The following is a 25,118-nucleotide window of genomic DNA, read 5'->3' on the forward strand; positions in this document are numbered from 1 at the left end:
GGCCTCCTCTACACTGGGGAGACAGGAAACCTTCTTGCAGAGCACTTCAGAGAACATTTCTGAGACACCCACACCATTCAATCCCACTGCCCAGTGGCCAAATACTTCAACTCCCCCTCCTACTTTGCCAAGGGCATGCAGGTCCTGGACATCCTCCATTGCCAGTCCCCAGCCACCCAATGCCTGGAGTAAGAATGCCTCATTTTCCACCTCAGGACCCTCCAACCCCATGTCATCACCAGTTTCCTCATTTCGTCTCCCCCCACATTATCCCAGTTCTAACATTCAAAATCAGCACTGCCTTCCTGACCTGTCCTACCTGTCCATATTCCTTCCCACCTATCTACTCCGCCCTCCTCTCTGACCTATCACCATTATACCCACCTCCATCAACCTATTGCACTCTCAGCTACGTTTCCCCCAGGTAAAAACAATGACTGCAGATGCTGGAAACCAGATTCTGGATTAGTGGTGCTGAAAGAGCACAGCAGTTCAGGTAGCATCCAAGTAGCTTCGAAATCGACATTTCGGGCAAAAGCCCTTCATCAGGAATAAATTTATTTCTGATGAAGGGCTTTTGCCCGAAATGTTGATTTCGAAGCTACTTGGATGCTACCTGAACTGCTGAGCTCCTCCAGCACCACTAATCCAGAATACCTTTCCCCCAGACCCACCCTTCCCCCCCCCCCTCCCATTTATCTCACCACCCTCTCGGCTGAAAGCCTCATTCTTGATGAAGGGCTTTTGCCTGAAACGTCGATCCTCCAGCTCCTCAGATGCTGCCTGACCTGCTGTGCTTTTCCAGCATCACACCCTTGACAGACACACACACACGTACACATGCACACACAGACACTCACTTAGACACTCATATACAGGCAAGGGCATACACATACAGACACACATGCACACAAGATACACACATATACATAACACACATGACACACATCCGCACACAACCACATGTACACACATTGACAAACACACACACAGACAGACACACATGCACACAAGATACACACATATACATAACACACATGACACACATCCGCACACAACCACATGTACACACATTGACAAACACACACACATGCACACAAGATACACACATATACATAACACACATGACACACATCCACACACAACCACATGTACACACATTGACAAACACACACACAGACAGACACACATGCACATGTACAAGCTCTGCAAGCTAACTTATTATTTACTCTTGCATTGTATTAATCACTTGCAATTATGTAACCGTGCTTTTATTTCTTTTCTATGATTGAGTGTAACTGAATGTCTTAAAGTTTCACGAGATGGGACATTGTCTCATGGCTGGGCAGTGAAGAAACTGATATCCTGATAGAAGAACTGCATCATGGGTACAAGAGCAGGAAGACAGGATTAGAACGTATTGGGCAGGTTTACAATGTTTGCCCAAGTTTGCGAAGTAGTTTTAAAAACCTCTGTTCGGGTTGTGCTAAGAAACTGTACCCCACTTTTTCTATGGCCATAAAGATGAGGGAGTTGGAAGTGACATTCCAGATGGCCACCTGTGTATACTCAAGCACAGCCTTGAAGAAGGAGTGCTGGAAAACACATCTGGGATAGCTTTGAATCAGTGATGTAATTGAAAACTGAGCAAATGGACCCAAAGTAGGTATTACCTATTATAGCACAGTCATAATAAGAAAAAGAGTATAAAAACTCTTGACAGTTCCTGCAGTTGGGTCAAAAATTTGGTCACAGGCTCCAAAATTGTGCAAGAGACCTGTTGATGGACTGACCACCTGAGACAGATCTTGCTTTGAAGGATTTCTCAGCAACCAGTGTCATTGGGAGTATGTAATTATTGCTTTGTAATGCAATAAAGTTGTACCACTTTAAATGGAATTGTTTCCAAGTTGTTGTGTGCCTTTGATATAGGGACAAAATTTTCAGACCCAGGAAATGTCTGACTTGCATTATTGATGATTGCACAGTGTTCAGTTTCCTTTTCAATTTCTCAAATAATGATGCAGTCTGTACTTACATGTAGAAAGGTTATAAAAGTACCTAGGGAAAAGCAGACCGCTTGATCAGCACACCAACCATCATCTTACATTCCACCATTACTCAAGTTAAAATTCTGGACTCCTTAAATAATAGCAGACTAACCACAAAACTCCAGCTGCTAAATAAGATGGTTCACCTGTACTTTGTCAAGGACAAACAGAGATAAATGGTAAAGCTGATCAGTATTAAATTTGGATTACTGAAATAATCCCTCCCTATATTATTTTTGGTGAACTGACCAAGGAATCAGATTGCAGATCTCTTTAAAGTTGCATCAATGAATAAAACAAAAGTACCAAAATAATTTGAATAGAGCAATCAAATTTGCATGAAATAGAAATTGTTGAAAACTCAAAACAGGGCAATTAATATCTGAGTGGGAAAGATGGATTAATGTTTTAGTTTATCGGAGTTCAACAAAAGCAGAATCTCTCACAATGTAAATGTGAGGTTACACAGTTGCCAAGTTTCTTTTAACAGATATTGTTTAAATTCTAAACTTAACAATTGCTAGGAAAGTTTACCTGTGAAACTTGAAAGGTTTCAGAAAAGATTTACAAGGATGTTGCCAGGGTTGGAGGATTTGAGCTACAGGGAGAGGCTGAACAGGCTGTTTTCCCTGGAGCGTCGGAGGCTGAGGGGTGACCTTATAAAGATTTTCAAAATTATGAGGGGCATGGATAGGATAAATAGACAAAGCTTTTTCTCTGGGGTCGGGGAGTCCAGAACTAGAGGGCATAGTTTTAGGGTGAAAGGGGAAAGATATAAAAGAGACCTAAGGTGGAAACTTTTTCACACAGAGGGTGGTATGTGTATGGAATGAGCTGCCAGAGGAACTGGTGGAGGCTGGTACAATTGCAATATTTAAAAGACATTTGGATGGGTATGTGAATGGGAAGGGTTTGGAGGGATATGGGCCGGGTGCTGGCAGATGGGACTAGATTGGGTTGGGATATCTGGTCAGCATGGACGGGTTGGACCGAAGGGTCTGTTTCCATGCTGTACATCTCTATGACTCTATGACTCCTATGTTTACCATTGCTTTCTTTTGATAATCATGTTTAACGAGTAAATATATAAAGTATTGGTAAAGATTGCATTATGTGAATTTCTGTGTCTATATAGATACATATACGTTATCACGTTAATTTGTGTTTAATTGCCAGTATATTTAGGTGTAAAATCTATTGTGTACATGAGAAAGACAAAAACAGGCTGAATTTTACCTGTCCCCACTCACTGTGTTTTCAATGGAAGTGGGCAAGTGAAATGGGTCAGGTGCTCAGACCACCGTTTTCCCATAATTCAGAGAATGGGCTGGCTTCAAAATCAGCAGCCCACCACTGTACATAAATAATCCTCCCTGCTCAGTTTGTCTGACTTATCTTGGGTCCAGGATCATTGGCTGCCCTTCACAGGTCTTCCTGTAATACTGGCAATGCCTACAACCAAGGTCTTGTCAGTGCCAGGACTATAGGAGCTGCTGCTGATTCAATTAGGATCAGAAGTCCCGCACTGCCATTGCTAACATAGGATTTTTGCTTGTCATTTGTTTTCTGACTGACTTAGGGTGGTGAACAATCACACAGTACACCCCATAAAATCCAATCCAGATATCAGAAAGAGTAACAGAAAAATTTGGTGATGTGCCTGACTATTTTTACTTTAGTTGTAGAAAGCTAGGAACAGGTTTACAGTGTCTATGTATTCTATTTAGTCCTTTAAGTCTGTTCTGACATTCAATCAGATCAAAGTTAAGCTGTACATCACTACCATTTACCAGCCTTTGTTCCTTGACCTTTGATACCCTTCTCAAATAAAAATCTAATGATCGCTGATTTGAAAGTTTCAATTCATCCACATCCAAGTCTTTTGGGCTGAATTCTGTGCATTCAGCATCTTCTGTGTGGTAAAATGTTTCCTGATTCCAATCTTAAATGATAAAGGTGTATCAGTAAAATGGATATTCAACAAGAATTTCAACTTGTAATTCTGTCATTAACATCATCTCAGCCTGTGGACAAACTGTAAGATGAAGTTTTAAGCTTCACTCATCGTGCTAACAGTTCAATCTTCTGTCTTCTGATTATGTTTTGGAGATCTGAGCATTTATTGTCTCAGAATAGTCTTTGTCAAGACTAGTAGTTGCTTTACTATGAAAGAAAGGAACAAAAATCCTAATTATTTACTGAATAAAACCACAACATTTTAAGTTTAATCAAAAGCATTTTAAAAATAGAATCACTTTCAAGAGTCAAACAAAGCAAATACTAAGTATCATCTTGGGCAACCATCAATGCTCTAAAACCCAAAATGAACATAAGTAAAACAAGAATGATCAAACAAAGTGTAGTAAATTACAAACTATAAATTACACATTAAATGATAGATGAAACACAGACAGATCTTTTAAATTAATTCCACACTCAATCCAGCACATTTCTCATCAATCTTAGTCAAGAAGTTCTAAATCTATTATCATCATAGAGAATTTCAGTTACTTTTCCAGGGTTTAGCCAGATTCCTAGTCAACAGGAAAGCACCACCAATCTGAGTTATAGTCTTCAACAGCCTGTGACCAGTGGAGTGCCACAAGGATTGGTGCTGGGCCCTCTGTTTTTTGTCATTTACATAAATGATTTGGATGCGAGTATAAGAGGTACAGTTAGTAAGTTTGCAGATGACACCAAAATTGGAGGTGTAGTGGACAACCTCAGATTACAACAGGATCTGGACCAGATGGGCCAATGGGCTGAGAAGTGGCAGATGGAGTTTAATTCAGATAAATGCGAGGTGCTGCATTTTGGGAAAGCAAATCTTAGCAGGACTTATACACTTAACGGTAAGGTCCTAGGGAGTGTTTCTGAACAAAGAGACCTTGGAGTGCAGGTTCATAGCTCCTTGAAAGTGGAGTCGCAGATAGATAGGATAGTGAAGAAGGCGTTTGGAATGCATTCCTTTATTGGTCAGAGTATTGAGTACAGGAGTTGGGACTATATGTTGTGGCTATATAGGACATTGGTTAGGCCACTATCGGAATTTTGGTCTCCTTCCTATCGGAAAGATGTTGTGAAACTTGAAAGGGTTCAGAAAAGATTTACAAGGATGTTGCCAAGGTTGGAGGATCTGAGCTACAGGTAGAGGCTGAACAGGCTGGGGCTGTTTTCCCTGGAACGTCAGAGGCTGAGGGGTGATCTTATAGAGGTTTACAAAATTATGAGGGGCATGGCTAGGATAAATTGACAAAGTCTTTTCCCTGGGGTCGGGGAATCCAGAACTAGAGGGCATAGGTTTAGGGTGAGAGGGGAAAGATATAAGAGAGACCTAAGGGGCAACTTTTTCACGCAGAGGTTGGTATGTGTATGGTATGAGCTGTCAGAGGAACTGGTGGAGGCTGGTACAATTGCAACATTTAAGAGGCATTTGGATGGGTATATGAATAGGAAGGGTTTGGAGGGATATGGGCCGGGTGCTGGCAGGTGGGACTATATTGGATTGGGATATCTGGTTGGCATGGACGGGTTGGACCAAAGGGTCTGTTTCCATGCTGTACATTTCTATGACTCTACAAATGAAGAACTGAAAAGATTATCAGCCATGATTATAATGAATGGTGATGCTGGCTCAAAGGGCTGAATGGCCTACTCCTGCACCTATTGTCTATTGTCGATAAATAGAATCTTAAATCTGCTTCTGATGGTCTGCATGGTGTGAATGCACCAATATTATCTTCAATCAACAAAGCCAAATGCATCAGGTGTATACTTGCCTAGTCTCAGTTTCTAGATCCATTAAATGTCTTCTCCATCCTGTCAGTACTGTACCACTGGGCCTAATATTTCTGCTCCTTTAATGGCATGTTATGGCTAGTCAACACCAGATAAACTTTTATCTTCGGAGACCCTCGAGTCAAAGCATCCTTAGTGAGAAACCATACTGTCAGCCTGAGCTTTTCTCTTGAATAGTTAAAAATTACACAACACCAGGTCATAGTCCAACAGTTTATTTGGAAGCACTGGCTTTCGGCACATCGCTCCTTCATCAGGTGGTTGCGGAAATTAAAGTTCATGCTCACAGAATGTATAGCCAAAGGAGTCTAGTGTCATGGAGATGTGATATAGTAAACAATCTGAGATTAAAACTTTCATCTTTTATAATGGGATATGCTGGTTTCTGTCCTTTGATATGTAAATCCCAGAACTTCTTTTAAATTATATTCTCAAAATAGCTCAGCTTTTTAAACAATAGGTGTGAAGTCTGTCTGTGTTCCAATGCTATGTCAGACTGACAAACCTCTGTATAGTTTTACATGGATTCATGTAATTCTACAAAAAACAAATTCACCCTATAAGGTTATATGTGTGTGCATGTGAGCAACAGATTGAGTGTGCACGTGAGTGCACATGATAGAGTGTGTGTGTACGTATGTGTATGTGTAAGTTTCGTTAAGTATGTGTGTGTGTGTGTGTGTGTGTGTGTGTGTGTGAGTGTGATGGGGTATCTGTAAGAGGGTGTGTGTGTTGTGTGAGTGCAGGGGGTATTTGTGTGCACATATGAGAGAGAGCTTATGTGTGAGGGAGGCTTTGCATGGGTGTGTGAGTATGTAGGAGTGTGTGCGTGTGTGTGAGTGTATCGTGCAGTAATGTCACCTGAACTGTGACATGAACCCAAGGTTGAGGACATGGCTACCAAACTTTACTATCAGCTCCTGCTCAGCCACTCTGCATTGTTGCTTGTCCTGAAGTCAACCTTGGAGGATAGTCACTCGAAGGTCCTAGGCCGAATGTCCCGGACCACTGACGTTTTCCCCAACTGGGAGGGAACACTCCTGCCTGGTGATTATTGTGTAGTGTCCATTCATCTATTTGCTCGGTATTGTCAGTGTACCATGCCTCAGGGCATCCTTCCCTGCAGATCATGTTGGCCGAGTCACATGAGTACTTGCCGCAAACGTGGTGGGAGCTGTCTCCACATATAATGGTGTTACCAATGCTGATACTCTGACACGTCTTGCAGCGGCTGCTGTGGCAGGGTTGTACAGTGTTGTTGTCCTGAAGGCTAGGCAGTTTGCTGCGAATCATGATCTGTTTAAGGTTTGGTGGTTGTTTAAAAGCAAGAAGTGGAGGCGTGGGAAGATCATGGTGAGATGCTGATCCTCATCAATAATGTGTTGCAGACTGTGAAGAACATGGCGTAGTCGTTCAGTTCCTGGGAAATACTGGACAATGAAGGCTACCCTGTCTATTGCAGCCTGTGTCTGTCTCTTGAGGAGGTCATTACGGTTTCTCACTGTGGCACGTCAGAACTGGCAGTCAATGAGTTGAACATCATACCCTGTTCTTATGAGGGTATCCTTGAGCACTTTCAAGGGTCCGTCACATTCCTGCTTATCCGAATAGATCCTGTGTATGAGGAGGGCTCGTCCGTAGTGGATGGCTGTTTTAATATGTTTTGGGTAGAAGCTAGGGAAATGTAGCATCATGAGGTTATCTATGGGTTTGCTGTAGAGTGAGGTGCTGAGGTGCCCATCCTTGATGGAGATGCATGTGTACAGGGATGAGACAGATACTAAAGAGTAGCCCATGGTAAGTCTGACAGTGGGATGAAACTTGTTGATATCATTATGTACCCTGTAGTTGTTTCAGTGACTCCTCATCATGGGTCAGAAGAAGAAAATGTCATCAATACATCTGGTGTATAGTGTTGGTTGGAGGTCCTGTGCAGAAAAGAAGTCTTATTTGAGCTTGTGCATGAAAATGTTGGCATATTGGGGTGCATATTTGTTCCCCATGGTTGTTCTGTGTGTCTGGATGAATATTTGAACTTAAAACATAAACAAGTCAGATCTTTTTCTTCACTGTTTGAGTCATACTTTAACTTAGTTCCAATCTTAGCAGTATCTTCCAGTCTTGCAATGAATGTCATTGCCCATACAAAAAAACTAGCTAATTTCATGAAAAAAGTTCATTGAAACATTTCAATGTCATCATGTTTCTGTTATAAAAGTATAAATGCAAGTTTTGTCGATAGTGCTGTTAGTGCTGAAATATGATATCTTAGGGACCTCTGTGAGTGAGCCTGAATTAGCATAGCTGTCAATTTAAGATTCAAAGAACAGAGACAGCTTTCAGACTGCCTAATTTGCCTGCACTAATTTCACTTTAAACTTCTATAAAGATACTTTCTACATCCAGCTATTGCTGTTCATGAATAAAAGGAACTGTAAAGTTATAATTCTATGTTTTGCTATAAAATGATGTCAGTTGAAAGCATCACGGAGGGTTCAACCAATGCCTGCACAATTAGTCAGTAATTACATAAAGCTACTGTAGGTCAAATTAAAGAACTTCCTAGAAAATTTGACTGGTCAAAGGAAATATTTTCTTGTAGTCTCTTCAGCTGTGCAATTAATTCCTCCTGAAAATTTGTTGCCAGTTGTCACAAATTGCACTTAGGGGTTCAAGATGTTCAGTATTATCAAAAGAAAAATAGTATGGGGAGTGAGGTCAATGATAGATTCTTTTCTAGGTGGAAGTCAGTACTCTAGATGCTAGAGATTAGAGTCAAGATTAGAGTGGTGCTGGAAAAGCACAGCAGGTCAGACAGCATCTGAGGAGCAGGAAAATCGACGTTTCAGGCAAAAGCCCTTCATCAGGAATGAGGCTAGGAGCTGGGGGTGGGGTGGGAGGTTTTGGCTGGAGAGATAAATGGGAGGGGAGTGGAGCTGATGAGAAGGTAGCTGAGAGTGAAATAGGTGGATGGAGGTGGGATTCTTTTCTGTCTGTTGTACATTTGTTTGTGCATGTACCACTCAAGAAACATGGGCACATATCTAGGTTGACAATGAAGTGCAGCACTCGGGAGTACCACAGTACACTGTAAAATCCGTCCTTCAGAGGCAAAACTATGCCCTGTACACCCAAGTGAAGTTCATTAATATTTATCAGAAAAAGTAATACTGACCACCTCGGAACCCCACTGTGTAATTTCCTGTAGACACAAATGAGAACCATTCCTAATGGGGTGCATATGGAGTTATTCAGAGCACTGAATGTACTGAGAAGATGAAGTCTGTGAACCACACCATCTGTCTTTCCCTGTCTATCATTGTTTTCCTTCTATGCTTTGCAGAGTAAAGGATGATTGAAAACAACCCCTTGACTGGTACAACTGGGTGTGAAAATGGCAGTAGTTATTTTCTTAACCCTCCACAGTCTCATCCTTCCCTATCTCTAAAGTCTGCTCCAACCCTACAACCCTCTACATTCCTCCAATTCTAATACATTCCTAATTTTCACAATTCCACCACTAATGGTTGTGAGTTCACTTGTCTTGGCCCTAAATTCTGGAATTTGTTTCTTAAATCTCTTTGCATTTCTTGCTCTCTCTTAATGTCAGTTTATACGGCATTGGGTGAAATTTCCTTTGATAAAGTTGAAATGAAGCACATTGAAATATTATTATGTTAAAGGTGCTGCACAGATACAAACTGCATTGCTATAATCCTCTAAGATTAAACGTGCAGGAAATAAAGGCCAGTCAAGCTTTTGCTTTATGACAAAATAATGTGAAAGTTCTTCTCAGGGGCCTTGGAGGTGGATAGAGCTAAAGCTCCACATATATAGTCATAACAGGCTCAAAACCCATGAATTAGTCCACTTTCTAGAATATTTTAAAAAGCTATCTGGACAGAAACTCACATTGCTGGAAGATGCCTGAAATTGCTGGCTTGTTCAAGAGGAAATGAGCTTTTCTGTTTCTACATGTTTCATTGCCAAATCGTGGGCTTCCTGTCTGAAGCAAGTAATGCTGGGTGTGTTGATAATGAATTGGATATATCCATCCATAGGTAAAAACAATGACTGCAGATGCTGGAAACCAGATTCTGGATTAGTGGTGCTGGAAGAGCACATAGCTGTGTGGTAAACTCACTCAAACAATCTAATTTTTATATATGCATTTCCAAGAAGTCTAGGCCATATGATGTGAAATTTGCTCCCTCCTTCTTTGTTTTTCTCTCGCCCCCTATTCCATTTACAAGGCTACTCCTTAAAACCTTCATCTTTGACCAAGCTTTTGGTTTTCTTCTCTAATATGTCATGTGGCTTAGTGTCAAATGTTGTTTCGTAACACTCCTAAGATACTTTGAAATGTTCTCCTGCATCAATATAAATATGAGTTATTGTAAAAGCAGTGTGGTAGAACCAATCTATGTTGTAAATGAGATATCACTGACAGCCTTAACATATAACTAGTTTAAAACTTGTAGCATTTTAAGTCAATTACACAGTATGAAGTGGGATAAACCTTACATGTAGCCTTAGATATTGCCTTATAATCAAATATAAAACATAAGAATTCTAGCTGGGATAAATTTTGTACAGTAAGTAAATCACAAGTACAGTAAGCCTTGCGTTGTCATCAGATCTACTTGTTTTTAAACATGAAGTGGATATTAAAATAGATAAGAATTGAATTTCCTTTTCTTGGAAACAGCACTCTACACTATGGCTTTAGCTGCGTTCTATTCACACTTATTGCAGGAGCAAGTCAAATATTGACTTGACAACTGTATTTGCAATATCAGGACCAAGCACAGAGCCCAACCAGCTCATCACAAATTCAGTTAGTGAATATTGGAATCAAATTGCATTCAGAGTACAATGAGCAGGAACTGACATGGACTGATTTGATCACCAATTGCACGTGTACTTTCGGCTAGTGCCATGCTCAAAAGATAATTGAGATTTTAGAGAAGATTTGTAGCTCAGGTTGTGGATCAGGCTATCAGTTTGCTCGCTGAGTTGGTGGCTTTGTTCTCAGGCATTTCATCACCACTCTAGGTAACATCATCAGAGAGACTCCAGTGAAACATTTGTGTCTTGTCCCGCTTGCTATTTATAGGTCTTGGTTTGTTGTGGTGCGTGATGCCATTTCCAGTTCTGTTTCTGAGATGTTGGTAAATGAGGTCCAAATCTATATGTTACCGATGAAGTTAAAGGATCCTGTACCCACAACCAGTAGAACCAAAGTGATACGCAAAATACCCTGCAAGGAGTGCACCAAACATTACATTGGACAAACCAGCATGCAACTAGCCACCAGATACATGAACACTAACTAGCCACCAAAATACATGACCAACAATCACTAGTATCCATACACACAGATGAAGAGGGACACCAGTTTGACTGGAGCAACAAATCCATCCTGAGACAAGTCAAACAGAGACATGTGCAGGAATTCCTAGAGGCCTAGCATTCAAACCAGAAATCCATTAACAAACATATAGGTTTGGACCCCATTTACCAACCTCTCAGAAACAGAACTGGCAAGGATATCACCCACCACAACAAACCAAGACACCTAAACAGCAAGCGGGACAAGACATCAACACTTCACCGGAGGCCCGCTGATGATGTTACATAGCTTAGTGATGAAAAGTCTGAGACCAAAACCACCAGTTCAGTGAACAAACCAACAATCTCAAAAAATAATGTCCAAATTGACTTCTTAAGCATCCAAGAATCTGGCCAGGTTTACTTCAGTTTCTTTTAATAATTAATTTATAAAGGTTAGCTTGAGAAGCAATGTTAGTACAAAACACTCCCTTAACTTCCAGTGTAGCGAATATGTATCCACACTCTTTCTTTTCCAATTTCACTTTTCATGGATTCTCTGCACGTTAAATCAAATTTCTGTGAAGGTGGAAGAGTAATTTTTGAGACTATAATAATTTGAACCAATGGATGTAGGTTTGCTTGCTGACATTTCATCATCATACTGGGTAACATCTTCAGTTAGCCTCCAGATGAAGCACTGGTGGTGTAGCCCGCTTTCTATTTATATATTTGGGTTTCCTTGGGTTGATGATGCCATTTTTTGTGGTGACATCATTCCCTATGGTGATGTCATTTCCTGTTATTTTTCTCAGGGGTGGTAACTGGGGTCCAAGTCAATGTGTTTGTTGATAGAGTTCTAGTTGTAATATATCCTGGTGGCTAGTTTTCTGCCTGTTTGCCCAATGTATTGTTTGTTACAGTTCTTGCAAGGTATTTTGTAAATTACATTAGTTTTGCTTGTGTCTGGATAGAGTCTTTCAAGTTCCTTTGCTTACAAATCACACAGCACCAGGTTATAGACCAACAGGTTTATTTGGAAGCACTAGCTTTCAGAGTGCTGCTCCTTCATCAGGTGGTTCATCATGAAGGAGCAGTGCCTCCCGCCTGAAAAGCTAGTGCTTACAAATAAACCTGTTGGACTATAACCTGGTGTTGTGTGATTTTTAACTTTGTACATCCCAGTCCAACACCTGCATCTCCAAATCACAAGTTCATTAGCTGTTGCTTTTGTGTGTTGGTGGGTTTGTGGGCTACCCTGATGCCAACAGTCTGGCAGTCATTTCTGAGATGTCTTTGAAATAGGGGAGAGTGGCTAGGGTTTCTGGACGTGTTTTGTCTGCTTGTTTTGGTTTGTTGCTGAGAAATGGGCAGACTGTGTTCATTGGGTATCCGTTCTTTTTGAGTACACTGTATAGGTGATTTTCCTCTGCTCTGCGTAGTTGCAACATCCCATAAATACAACCTTGGCAAAGGCAAATTCAGTAAAATAGATTGTCTCCATGCAATTCTAGCAGCAGGAAAAGAACCCAAGCTTTTAGCTGGAACACACAGAGAGAAATAACAGCTTCCACATCCCAGCTTCAAGACCCCAACAACCACTGAAAGTTAAACTAAAATTTCTGGTTCTGTGGGAACTTGACCCCACTCCTTCATCCTGCTCCTATTGCTCCAACATTAAAAACAAAATCAAGGCCTCAAAAGCTGTTTACTTTATTGGCTTGGACCAAATGGATAGGCACCTCTATCTCATTCTTCATTAAAATATCCAAGACAAAATACACCTCTTAAAATCATAGTATTGTTACATGCACCAGCAGTTGTCTTTGTAATCTCATCGATTTGTAGCAGCAGCAAACATTTCTTGCAATTCAACCTGACGTATAATTCCTTGCATGATCTTTGTTTCCTGTTGCTTTAATGAACTCAAGGCACAGCCTGTATCAGTGTGTGCAATGTCAGTGTCACCTCCCTTATCTCCAATCCACTGATTTCATTTTCTCTCTTTCCACAACAGCCGAGTTCTTGTTAAAGCAAAACATTGTTGATGCTGGAAATTTTAGATTTTCTGCACCTTTCTTTAACTTACACCTTCACATTTTCTGAAACCCAGCAAATCACGCTTGTTGCAAAATTTCCTCCCACTCCCCGAACTGTCACAACCAAATGCGGCCAAACGCCGATCTCCGCCCGCCCGAGTCTCTCCGAATCGCTCCGATCGCCGCCCGAGTCTACCCGAATCTCTCCGATCCCTGCCCCCCCCCCCGTCGCCCCCGAGTGTCTCCGAAGGTTCCCGAAGCGCTCGCGGAAGTGCGGCTCGTGCTCGGGTTCAGGCTCGAGCTCGGTCGCGGTGCCAAGGAGCAGGAGCAAGATCCGGAGTTTGCTCGCTCGGAAAATGGGAAACTCTCGCCGAAGGGCGCTGCATTTCTTTTAACTTAATTTCCGTGCCGTCTCCTCTCCTGACCCCTTCCTCTCCATTCTTAATGTTAGAGACAGGTAAGAAGATCTTGTGGTGCTTATAAAGCATGTTTTTAATTGTCGTTCTCTGCATCTCCCCCTGTCCGGCCTGACTTGAGTCGGGCATAGGCCACTATCCTGTCAAATAAAAATTAAACTTAAATCATTCCCCATTCTTTAAACCCTCACTGATAACCTTCAAACCTGCAGTGGTGCTGAATTAGGTCTTTTCTATATCGATCTTTCTTATAATGATTATGGTTCTCCTCTTAAAAGAAGCTTCCCAAGGTTATATTCCTGATCCTGGAGTAATCCACTTTACTGGCATTTCCCCCTTTTTATAAACCGCTTGTGCTGCTTCATGTTGAACACTGGATCCGATGTGAAGTCAAAAATGTGAACGTCTCGGTGAGGGGGAGCTCACTGCATCTTGAAATTCAGCAGCAAATTGCAATATTTTCAGGTGTCTACAGTGAGGAGAGAGCAGCTGGGTCAGGGGGAAATCGTCATTTTGAAACGAATCCTTGGCAAACAATTGAGGTTATAATGTGCTCAGTGTGCACGCAAGTGTATAATTCCATTGTTTATCACTTTTTGCAAGCTGTATAAATTTTATGAAGGGAAGCAAACAGATTTTACCACAGCATTATTCAAGTGAATCTAAATTTAATATTATCTGCCTAATTATATTCTTGCATAAATCGTTGTAATTTGCTCTTGTAAACCAACAGTATGCAATAACAATGGACAGTGCTGTAACTTCATGATTTACACTAAGAATCAGTATTATTGAACTATCAGTTGTGGGCCATGCCAACCTTTATCTGGCAAAAAGAGAGTAATTTAGCAGTGAGCATTTAACAATGATCGATGTACCTTATTGGCCAGCAATCTGCACATCATGGATGACATTTTAGAAGAATGTTGTATATCATGAATATGGTAGAAGATCATGAAGACTAAATGCAAAGGCTTAAAAATTAACACAAGCAAATAACCTAAAGGTGACTGAACCATGACATTTGCTATACATTGTTCCTACACACAAAAAATAACTTCTGACAGTTTCCAATCCTATTGGCTTGTTGTCTTTGAGTCCTGTTTTCTGCAGTGATGCACTGAATGTTTGTCTTTCAACATTTAAAGACAACATTATTCACATATCTGTAACCTCACTATATTGAAATTAATTTATTGCACACATCATCTTCATACTGTACATGACCAAGACCTTCAGGTTATTGAACATCTAATTTCTAACCTGATTTAACTTGACAGCATTTTTATTGAATTTGCCCGGTTAGTACTATTTTTGGACCTAAAAATATCCTACAAGCGTTATGGAACCCAGTCATTCATCTTGTTTGATCATTTGCAAACAGAGTGGTTTGAAGTCCTTTTCAGGAACCATCTGCAGAGTTATGGGAAGGGCTCAGGTCAGTGTGAATAACTGGATGGATCTTTCAAAGAACCAATGCATGCATGCATGCATGAAATGCTATAGGCTTTTTTGGTTTTGATTGTGTCCGATATTTCAACTGTCTCACTGAACCAGTTTTGGGATTGAGAGTGATCTATTTCTACACTGTCGAAGAGTGTGGTGCTGGAAAGGATTCCTTATTGAAGGGCTTATCCCCGAAATATCGACTCTTCTGCTCCTCGGATGCTGCCTGACTAGCTGTGTTTTCCAGCACCACACTCTTCGACTCTGATCTCCAGCACCTACAGTCCTCACTTTCTCCATTTCTACACTGGTTTGATAAGTTCAAAGATGGCTAATAAATTCAGTGCACAATGTGCAGACTGTGTTCTTGCTGTATGCAGGGAGATGGTCTTTGAAAAGTTTGAGTAAGTGGGCTGTTTGAAGGTTTGTGTGCGCCCTCAGAATCTGCATTGATTTTGCTTCTGCACATTCTTAGCAAAGTCTCTCTGTGTTGGTGCTTGCCTGAATATGCCTTCTGTACTTTGGTTAGATACAAGCTCAGACTTTCCATGAGTCACTGGGGATGTTTGACATCTTCAGGGATGCTTTAAGGACATCCCTAAAGCATTGTTCTGTCCTCGGGGGGGATTCTCCAGCACCTGAATGCTGAGCAGATTAGCGTGGGATAGGACCGTGTTATTGTGTCACATTTCATTCTCCCAGATTTGGAGGATCTTGTTAGGACACCGCTAGTGGTGTTTGTCTAGTCCTTCTGAGATGCTTAGTATTTGTGTCCAAATCGCTGGGAAAGTTAGAAATGTGGGGATCTCTATGATCTTGGTTCTTATATTCGGAGCTGGTAGGTTGAAGGAAATGATGAATTTCATCGAGAGGAGATTCCCAAGATTTGGTAAATGGTCCATAATTTCCAGGATCTTGCAGTTGGCCTTAATCAATTTTGATCATCAAGTCTCTGCCCAGATGGTTCCTCTTCACTCCTTTGCAATTTGTCTAATGAACCAGTGCAATTGCGAAGTATTTTGAAATGTCAGATTTTAAAAAATGTATGAAAATATATTCCCTAATATATTTAAGAATGATTTTTGATTAACACATAATGGTTTGATTTTAAATCCTTATTTTTTATTAGTAAGTGAAAACCCATCTACGTGTAACGTAATTTTAAATTAGAATGTCTTTTAAAATTTATGCAAAAATTATTTCCTAGTCAGATTAAGGTAAAGTAATAAATTCCTTTGTAAATTGAAGAGAAACACTCAAAATCTTCTAAGCTGTACCTACAGTGTTCTTGCATGCAAAAGCTCCAATTTAATTTTGGGTGCTTTCTCCAAGACCTGCAAATGAGTGCAATTAGTGAAATGTTCGATAATGATTAATTCACATAGAGCCTGTTGGCAATTTTGTGAGCAGTGCGTGTTTCCAGGGCAATGTTTTTAAAACTAGTGCAAACCTGAATGCATTGAGCACAAATTTGCACTTAACATTCTTTGGGATCTTTTGCACCACTTATGCCAGTATTGCTATTGCTGAAAAAACTGCAGTCGAAAGAACAATGCAGGTGAATGGCTGTGCACGAGGATCAGTTGAAATGTGGAATTCTGTGTTATAGAGCATTGATGAAATCCTTTAAGTGGATAACTATTGAATAATTGTATGACCGGTTCATATTAATGAGAATGAGGAACAAGCAAGAGCATGAGATTCGGAAAATACATTATAGCATTGTTGGAAAATATTACCCATTTCTCTAACCATCTGTAATTCTATCTTGAAGCAGCGTGCGCAATAGATTGTAAAATTAAATTAATATGAATAGAGATTTACATGATTTTATTGATGAAAACAAAATGAAGTCTTCCTCTGAGAAATCTGGGTTTGCTGTAGCTAAGAGCTGTAGAGAATGGAAACAGACCCTTTGGCCTAACTTGTCCATGCCGACCAAATATTCTAAATCTATCTAGTCCCATTTGCCAGCACTTAGCCCATGTCCCTCCTAACCCTTCCAACCCATCCAGATGCCTTTTAAATGTTGCAATTGTACCAGCCTCCTCCACTTCCTTTGGTAGCTCATTCCATACACGCACCACCACTGTGTGAAAAAGTTGCCTCTTTGGTTGCTTTTAAATCTTTCCCCTCTCACCTTAAATGTGTCTCTTCAGTTTTGGATTCCCCCACCCCAAGCAAAAGACCTTGTCTGTTCAACCTATCCATGCCTCTCATGATTTTATACACGTCTATAAGGTCACCCCTCAACCTCTGACATTCCAGGGGAAATAGCCCCAACCTATAAAACCTCTCCCTACAGCTTAACACCTCCACTCCTGGCAACATCCTTGTAAACCTTTTCTTAACTCCTTAAAATTTCACAACACCCTTCCTAAAGCAGGGAAACCAGAATTGAGTGTAGCATTCCAAAGGTGGCCTAACCAATGTCCTGTACAACCTCAACATGACCTTCCAATTCCTTTATACAATGCTCTGAACAATAAGGACACGCATACCCAAATGTCATCTTCACTATCCTATTCCACTTTCAAGGAACTATGAAACTGCACTGCAAGGTCTTTTTTTGTTAAGCAGGGCCTTCCTATTAAGTGTATATTACCTGCCCTGATTTGTCATGCCAAAATGCAGCACCTCACATTTATCTAAATTAAACTTCATCGCCACTCCTTGGCCCATTGGCCCATCTGGTCAAGATCCCATCGTACTTCGAGGTAACCTTCTTTGCTGTCCACTAAACCTTGACTGTAGTAGAAATAAAATTTCTGTTTATAAATACTCTTTTGATTATATATGATCAGTGAAATATTTAAAGCATAGTATAGCTGGTTCGATGAAATATTTTTCATTGTAAATAGTTTCCTCGTCCTTTATTAACTTGCATTGTCACAAAGCAATGTGATGGAGACTTGCCGCACAGATCTATGCTCTGTTACTTGTGGCAAATTGGGAGATACTGTGAAGTGGGTTGTTGAACTTGACAGGATGTCAATAGGAGTTTTGCAATGAGTGTGCACTATAGCTAAGTCTTTTAATATATCTCATTTTTATGTTTATTGAAACAAAATACCATTTGATAAACTTTACTGGCTTTATCCTGGTTATTTGGAAACACCATAGAAATAAGAAAACTCTACCAGCTCACCCTATCATCATTTGGTGATTGTTTTATAATGCTCTGAAGCACTATATTCATTATTTTAATTCAAGTTGTTGTTTAGACTAAGGAAATAAACAAAACATGACATTAAGCCATATCAAAAGAAAGGTAACCAAAAACATGGTCAAAGATGTCGGAATTAAAGTCTTAATTGAAGAAGGCAGATTAAGGAGGTGGAGAGGTGTGGGGAGAGAATTCCAAAATTTGCTGTCTCAGCAATTGAGAGCACAGCTCCAAATGATGGTGTGCCTATAATTGGAAATGCACAGGATCCCAGAATTTGAAGAGCACTGACATCTTTCAGGAATGTGGGGCTAGAGGATATATATTCCAGTGTGAATGTTATACAATGTGTGGTATTGAAAAGAATGTTGTGCTGATGTTGGATAGAATTGCAATGTTCAGAATTATACTTTTACAGATATTATCTTATTTGAAAATCTAAGATTTTTCTTGAAATTCTTTCTAATTGCTTGGTAATATTTGCCTTGTGTATCTGGAGAGACAAAGATGGATATGTTGCAGCTTTCTTTTCCACATTTGTTGTGCAAGAACATCGCCTTGCCTGCAGCAAAAATGATTGGGAAGGGTGGCTGTCAGTCGAGTTTAACATGTTCCTGCTGGGTTCTGGTTGTGGTAAATGCAATAAAGCAGATCCAGAGAGCCTGAGTTACTGAATTCTATTTATGCTGCACATTTTTATTTGTTTTCCTTTTGGTGGTATGTTGAAGACACTTGCCAAAAGAAAACATGTGCTAAAAAAGTCACTGTTGAATCTTTGGACATGGTCGACCTAAGGTTATGGATGTTTTTTTTTCAAACAACATTAGAGAAACTAAGATTTATGACTTATTGTCAACCTTAAACTAAGATTACAAATGTTTGCTGCAGACAAGGTTACTTTAACAGCCTTGAATAAGAACGAGTTAAGTATTTATTTTTGGAGATTGCATTTTTCAAGTATGCCCTTAAAGAACATTGCCTCAAGAATTAACAAAGTTTTCTTATTTTTGTACACTCAATACTACCGACTTGTCCTGTGCGCAATGTCATTCTTATCTCTCTCTCTCTCCAGTCTCTCAGTGAATCCACACTGAGAGCAATTGGAGTTAGGAGTTAGCACAATAACAATAAATTGTAGTAAATGTAATCATTCCTAATGTACAAGCACAAGTCATTTGAAGGATTATTAGTCTGCACAGAATAATTTTTAGTTGTGATATGTATGCCCACCTATGATTTGAATTATTCACTTGGTACAGCTCATTCATTTATGTTCTGTATGTGCTGCTGCTTAAAAGAAAATCTATTAAGGAATCACATCTGCTGATCTGTTATGATAGAATTTACAGTTTCAGCTGCAGGCAGTTTTTATATTGTGTTCAGTCAACCTCTGTGAACTTCACCTGTCAGTAGTCTCCATCTCCTTGAGATGTGATGACATTTGTACAAGAAAGCTAATGATTGTACCATAGTTACTTACGAGGGGTAGCTGAATATGATTGAAATGAAAGATTAATTTGCTATAAAATGTATGTGTAAGTCTTAAAAAAAAGTAGCTTGTGAATTTAATATTTGGTAAGATACGAAGTGGTTCTGTGAATGTGATCCATATGGGCTATTTATCATATTGTGATTAAGTCTGTTCTAAGTTCATTTTGATGCTATGAATATAGTGTATAGTGTGCATCATTTTCATAACTGGAAGTAGCGACTGCATTATGCTTTGATCTTTGAACATTGTAGATTGGATTAAAAGTGAAGCCAATAAATGTAACAGATTTGTGCAAGTGACCAAAAATCAGTCATTATTTTTCCTTTTCAAACAAATTGTGCAATATGTCATTGTGTTAATTGATATATTAATAAGAATGTGAGATTAGGATGCATGCTTCCCAAAGGAGATGGGTGAATGGCTGTACTTTACAGATTTTTTGAACACTTTCACAGCCATCTTCCAAATAGGAGTGCTGCATATCCCCAGTAAACATAAATTGAAGTGGAAATTCTGTTATGCACCTGACTCCATTTCATATTTCCAGCATTGGAGAATGAACACAAAATTGAAGCAATAGAGTAAATATTTGACAAAGAGGAAGGTGGATGTAGGTTTGTTCGCTGAGCTCGAATGTTCATTTTCAGATGTTTCATCACCATACGAGGTAACATCTTCAGTGATCCTCTGGATGAAGCACTGGTGGTGTAGCCCGCTTCCTATTTATATGTTTAGGTTTCCTTGGGTTGGTGATGTCATTTCCGGTGGTGCCATTTCCTATGATGTCATTTCCTGTTCCAGTTGGAATGCCTAGGAAATCTAGGACAAGCCAAACAGAGACACACATGAGAATTCCTAGAAGCATGGCATTCCAACCGGAACTCTATCAACAAACACATCGACTTGGATTCCATTTACCACCCCTGAGAAAAAGAACAGGAAATTACATCGCCATAGGAAATGACAACACCATCGGTGCAATTCTGGTCTCCTTCCTATCAGAAAGATGTTGTGAAACTTGAAAGGGTTCAGAAAAGATTTACAAAGATGTTGCCAGGGTTGGAGGATCTGAGCTACAGGGAGAAACTGAACAGGCTGGGGCTGTTTTCCCTGGAGCGTCGGAGGCTGAGGGGTGACCTTATAGAGGTTTACAAAATTATGAAGGGAATGGATAGGATAAATAGGCAAAGTTCTTTCCCTGGGGTCGGGGAGTCCAGAACTAGAGGGCATAGGTTTAGGGTGAGAGGGGAAAGATATAAAAGAGACCTAAGGGGCAACTTTCTCACGCAGAGGGTGGTAAGTGTATGGAATGAGCTGCCAGAGGATGTGGTGGAGGCTGGTACAATTGTAACATTTGAGAGACATTTGGATGGGTATATGAATAGGAAGGGTTTGGAGGGATATGGGCCAGGTGCTGGCAGGTGCGACTAGATTGGGTTGGGATATCTGGTTGGCATGGACAGGTTGGATCGAAGGGTCTATTTCCATGCTGTACATCACTATGACTCTAAATGACATCACCAACCCAAGGGAACCCAAACATATAAATAGAAAGCCGGCTACACCACCAGTGTTTCATCCGGAGGCTCACTGAAGAAGTTACCTAGTGTGGTGACGAAATATCTGAAAATGAACCTTCGAGCTCAGTGAGCAAACCTATAGCCAGAACCTCAACCTGCGCTGCAAATCTTCGCAAAACTCACTAAAGAGGAATGTATCTGGAAAAGAATGCCTACTTCCAGCAAGGCTCTCAGTAGCTGATCACTACAAAACATTACAACATCAGACTGCTGTATGGAGACTGGCTTTTCCCACTTTGGAACCTGCTTCCATCCACCTCACATACCAAGATCCAGATTTTCATATCTTTGACCATGTCAGAATGAAAAGAAGAAGAAAGTGAGGACTGCAGATGCTGGAGATCAGAGTCGAAGAGTGTGGTGCTGGAAAAGCACAGCCGATCAGGCAGAATCCGCGAAGCAGTAGAGCCGAGGTTGGAGACCTTCATGCTCAAAATGTCGACTCTCCTCCTCGGATGCTGCCTGACTGGCTGAGACTTTCCAGCACCACGCTCTTCGACTCATGTCAGAATGAAAGCCAAAGATGGATTTAAAAAATGGCAGACAAGACTGGATTCCAGCATTTTCACCCAGCCCCCACAATTTAAGGATGCTTTCAGCAAGTCTGCTCTTCTGACCTGGCTTCATTGCAGGCCACTCATATTACAACAAGTGTCAATCAACTAGACTGTAAAAGTTTCAATATCAGCAGCTTTAAGCACTTAACATTTAATTACTTTGTTCAAACATGCATTGAATCATTGACAAAACATCAGAGTAAACAGCTTATCAAATTATCATAAACTGTTAATCAGCCAACACTTACCTTTATTCCTGCTATATCAATAAATGAAACCTCTTATGGGAGTCTTGACTCTCAACTTAGTATTCATTTGAGGTTGGGTGGGGGTCATACATTGTGGTGTGAGGAGTGAGTGCAATTTTTGTGACTGTCTTTAAATTGCTTTAGTTGCATCCCATGCTTGTTCCCACTGCCCTCCTTATCCCTGAGTGAAAATTGAATTTGAATGGGTGTTTTTTTCCTTCTGAAATGGATCTGCCAAATTAGAAAATTTCATGATTCCACTCCCCTTGTCAGAAATGGAAAATCCTGCCTCAAATGCCTGCTTTCAATACAAGGTACACACAGTACATTTCCAGAGCCATTGATTGAGCTTCTTCTGGATTTCATAAGCTGTTACTTCCTGGTCCCCTTCCTGGTCCCCTTGTCTTGTATCGCTTGCAAAAGAGCAACTGGCCAGAGGCTTTGTCTTACTCTATTTCCTTTTCTGCTTCTCTCTTCCCATTCTATTTTCTTCCTTGTCTGCCTTCCTTTGCCCAATTTCCACCACCCTACTCCCATGTCCTGTTTTACCAACTATCCCCAGACCCAGCAAATCTTTTTGAATAACAGGGTGGATACCCAGCATGAATGGGTGCGACCCAATAATACTCTGAAAGCAGTGAAAATTGAGAGCCATGTTTTCTCTAAATTAAAATGATGGTATAATATTTTGAATGTTGCTTCATTTTGCTGTACCCATCAGTAACAGACAGTTTTAAAATCATGTTCCTGTTGTAACTTTGATGTGGCCCTGAGAGGGGTAGTTAAGTTGCTTTAGAACTTTGCAGCTAAGGATTGGTGGTAGTTGAAGATGAAAGGATATGGGAAATAAGAATGAATGGATTTGATCATTCTTGTGGCGTATATTTAATATAATGACCAGCTGGTTTTCTGCACTTCAAGGAGAGATTAGTTTTCTTTATTGTTGTGAACTGGATTCTTTAGTTTAACAAGAAACTGAAATTATAAATACCAGATCCTGTTTTTAAAGCATATACTTTGTGAATTGTTTTTGTTATTCATTGCGGAATTGCTACTGGCCAACCAGAATTTTGCAAATCTGTTTCTATTCAATTGTGACAGTAAAGACTGTGACTGAATTGTATGAAAGTAACTTGTGATGCATTTCAAGTCAAGTGACTAGCTACAGACATTGAAATGCGAAACTAACATTTATTTCATGGAATATGTGCTTTTAAGGAAACTGCAAATCCTGATTGAAACAACACTATAGATTCACATTACAGTAGACCATGATAGCCCTTGAGAATGTCTTACCAATTTTCACCTGATGAAAGAGCATCGCTCCGAAAGCTAGTGTGCTTCCAATTAAACCTGTTGGACTATAACCTGTTGTTGTGTGATTTTTAACTTTGTACACCCCAGTCCAACATCGGCATCTCCAAATCATACCTTTTGATTGACATTCTCAAGGGCTATCATGATCTACTGTAATGTGAATCTATAGTGTTGTTTCAATCAGGATTTGCAGTTGCCTTAAAAGCATGATGAGTTTAAAACTAAAGGACCTTAGTACCTTCAGAATTTTGTAGCTTTTAGCGACTAAAAATGTATTTATGAAGATTTCCAAGGTGTCTTGTGGTCTTATGTGAACTTCTTTCTGTGAAGACTGATGTGAATATAGGGTGACATAACGTGTTTAGCATGTAATGGCTCGGTGTCAATATTAGCTCAATGATCGTACTCTTCCCTCTGAGCCATATGAACACTCCTCAAAGTCCTGCTATTCACTGTGTAATTTCCACTTGTACTTGACCTTCCAAAATGCATTACCTCACATTTGTCCAAATTAACTCCATCTGCCATTTTTTTCTGCCCATACATCCAACTCTTCTATATCTTGCTGTACCCTCTGACAATCTTCCTCACTATCTGCAACTCCACCAATCTTTGTATTATTCGTAAACTTATTGACTTAAATTCAGATGCTTTCCCTTTCGTTCTTGGTTTCTTTGAAATGCTAACTATTTGGCTGTGATAGCTGCTTTGCAGATTTAAGAAACTAAATCACAACTATTATTTCACTGATTTTGAAACCTGATAGTACAATAAAATCAAGGAAAATATCGAATCAGCAATAGGAGGGGAAATCAAATACTGCACTTTTTATCCACCCTCTCTTCACCTGACTATGACTAATTAAAACTTACGCTGTTACATTTACAGCGTTCAGAACAGAGTTCTTTTGACACATTGCTTTCCAACTTTTCTTTCAAAATGTTTACGTTGATTTTCATTGATAGTATTTTACAGTTAACTAATCAGCTGTTGCTGCTGCTTCATCTGCCAGTGTGTTGATGATCTCAAGAGTTACCTGTCTATATAGCTGATACATTAAATGTATTCTTCACTTAGTGGAACTCTAAATTTGTTTTTAACAAATTGTCCTGGCATCACCAAATGTCAAAGAACAGGCAGGATTGTACATTGGACATTGACGTAGCTTTGGGTTCTGTTGATGGTTTGTAATTTGGGTTAGAGTTTCAGCTACACGATTCCTTTGTAAAAATTATTTTAATCAACCTGCTCAAACCTGTAATGACACACCTCTCAGGCAGGTGGAGATTGAATCTCGACCTTCTGGTTGAGACATAAGGACACTACCACCAATCATACAGAAATTATTAAGATATTTGAAGTGCATATCACATTTCTGTAATCTTTTGTATTAGCTTAAAAATCGCTGATAGAAGTCAACCCAAATAGTTTTATAAATTTTTAAAAATCATTTTCAGTCATTTTAAAGTGGTATTATTGTAAAAAAATACTTGTCTTTCTCTTGTAAATGCATTTCCATCCATATTACGCAAACTTTACTATAAAGTTACCACTCACAAATATATCAATAATTTTCTTGAAAATAGTGGGTTACATGTATGATGACTGGGATAGGAGTTTAAGTGGAAACTTGAGGACAGTTCACTTCTCAAATTCACAACTTCGACTGCAGTTTCT

General features: G+C 39.9%; 1 protein-coding gene across 6 annotated transcripts in view; it reads left to right on the forward strand.

Moving 5' to 3' along the window:
- The first annotated feature begins 13,512 nt into the window (after positions 1 to 13,512).
- zdhhc7 (zDHHC palmitoyltransferase 7) overlaps positions 13,513 to 25,118 on the forward strand; it is a 75,205-nt gene continuing 63,599 nt past the window's right edge. For all 6 annotated transcript variants that reach the window (XM_072595921.1, XM_072595923.1, XM_072595922.1 and 3 more), the window contains exon 1: positions 13,513 to 13,676. The gene's annotated coding sequence lies outside the window, so the exon portion shown is untranslated. The remainder of the gene's footprint in view (positions 13,677 to 25,118) is intronic.

The sequence above is a fragment of the Chiloscyllium punctatum genome, chromosome 26 (assembly GCF_047496795.1).
Source record: "Chiloscyllium punctatum isolate Juve2018m chromosome 26, sChiPun1.3, whole genome shotgun sequence".
NCBI lineage: Eukaryota > Metazoa > Chordata > Chondrichthyes > Orectolobiformes > Hemiscylliidae > Chiloscyllium > Chiloscyllium punctatum.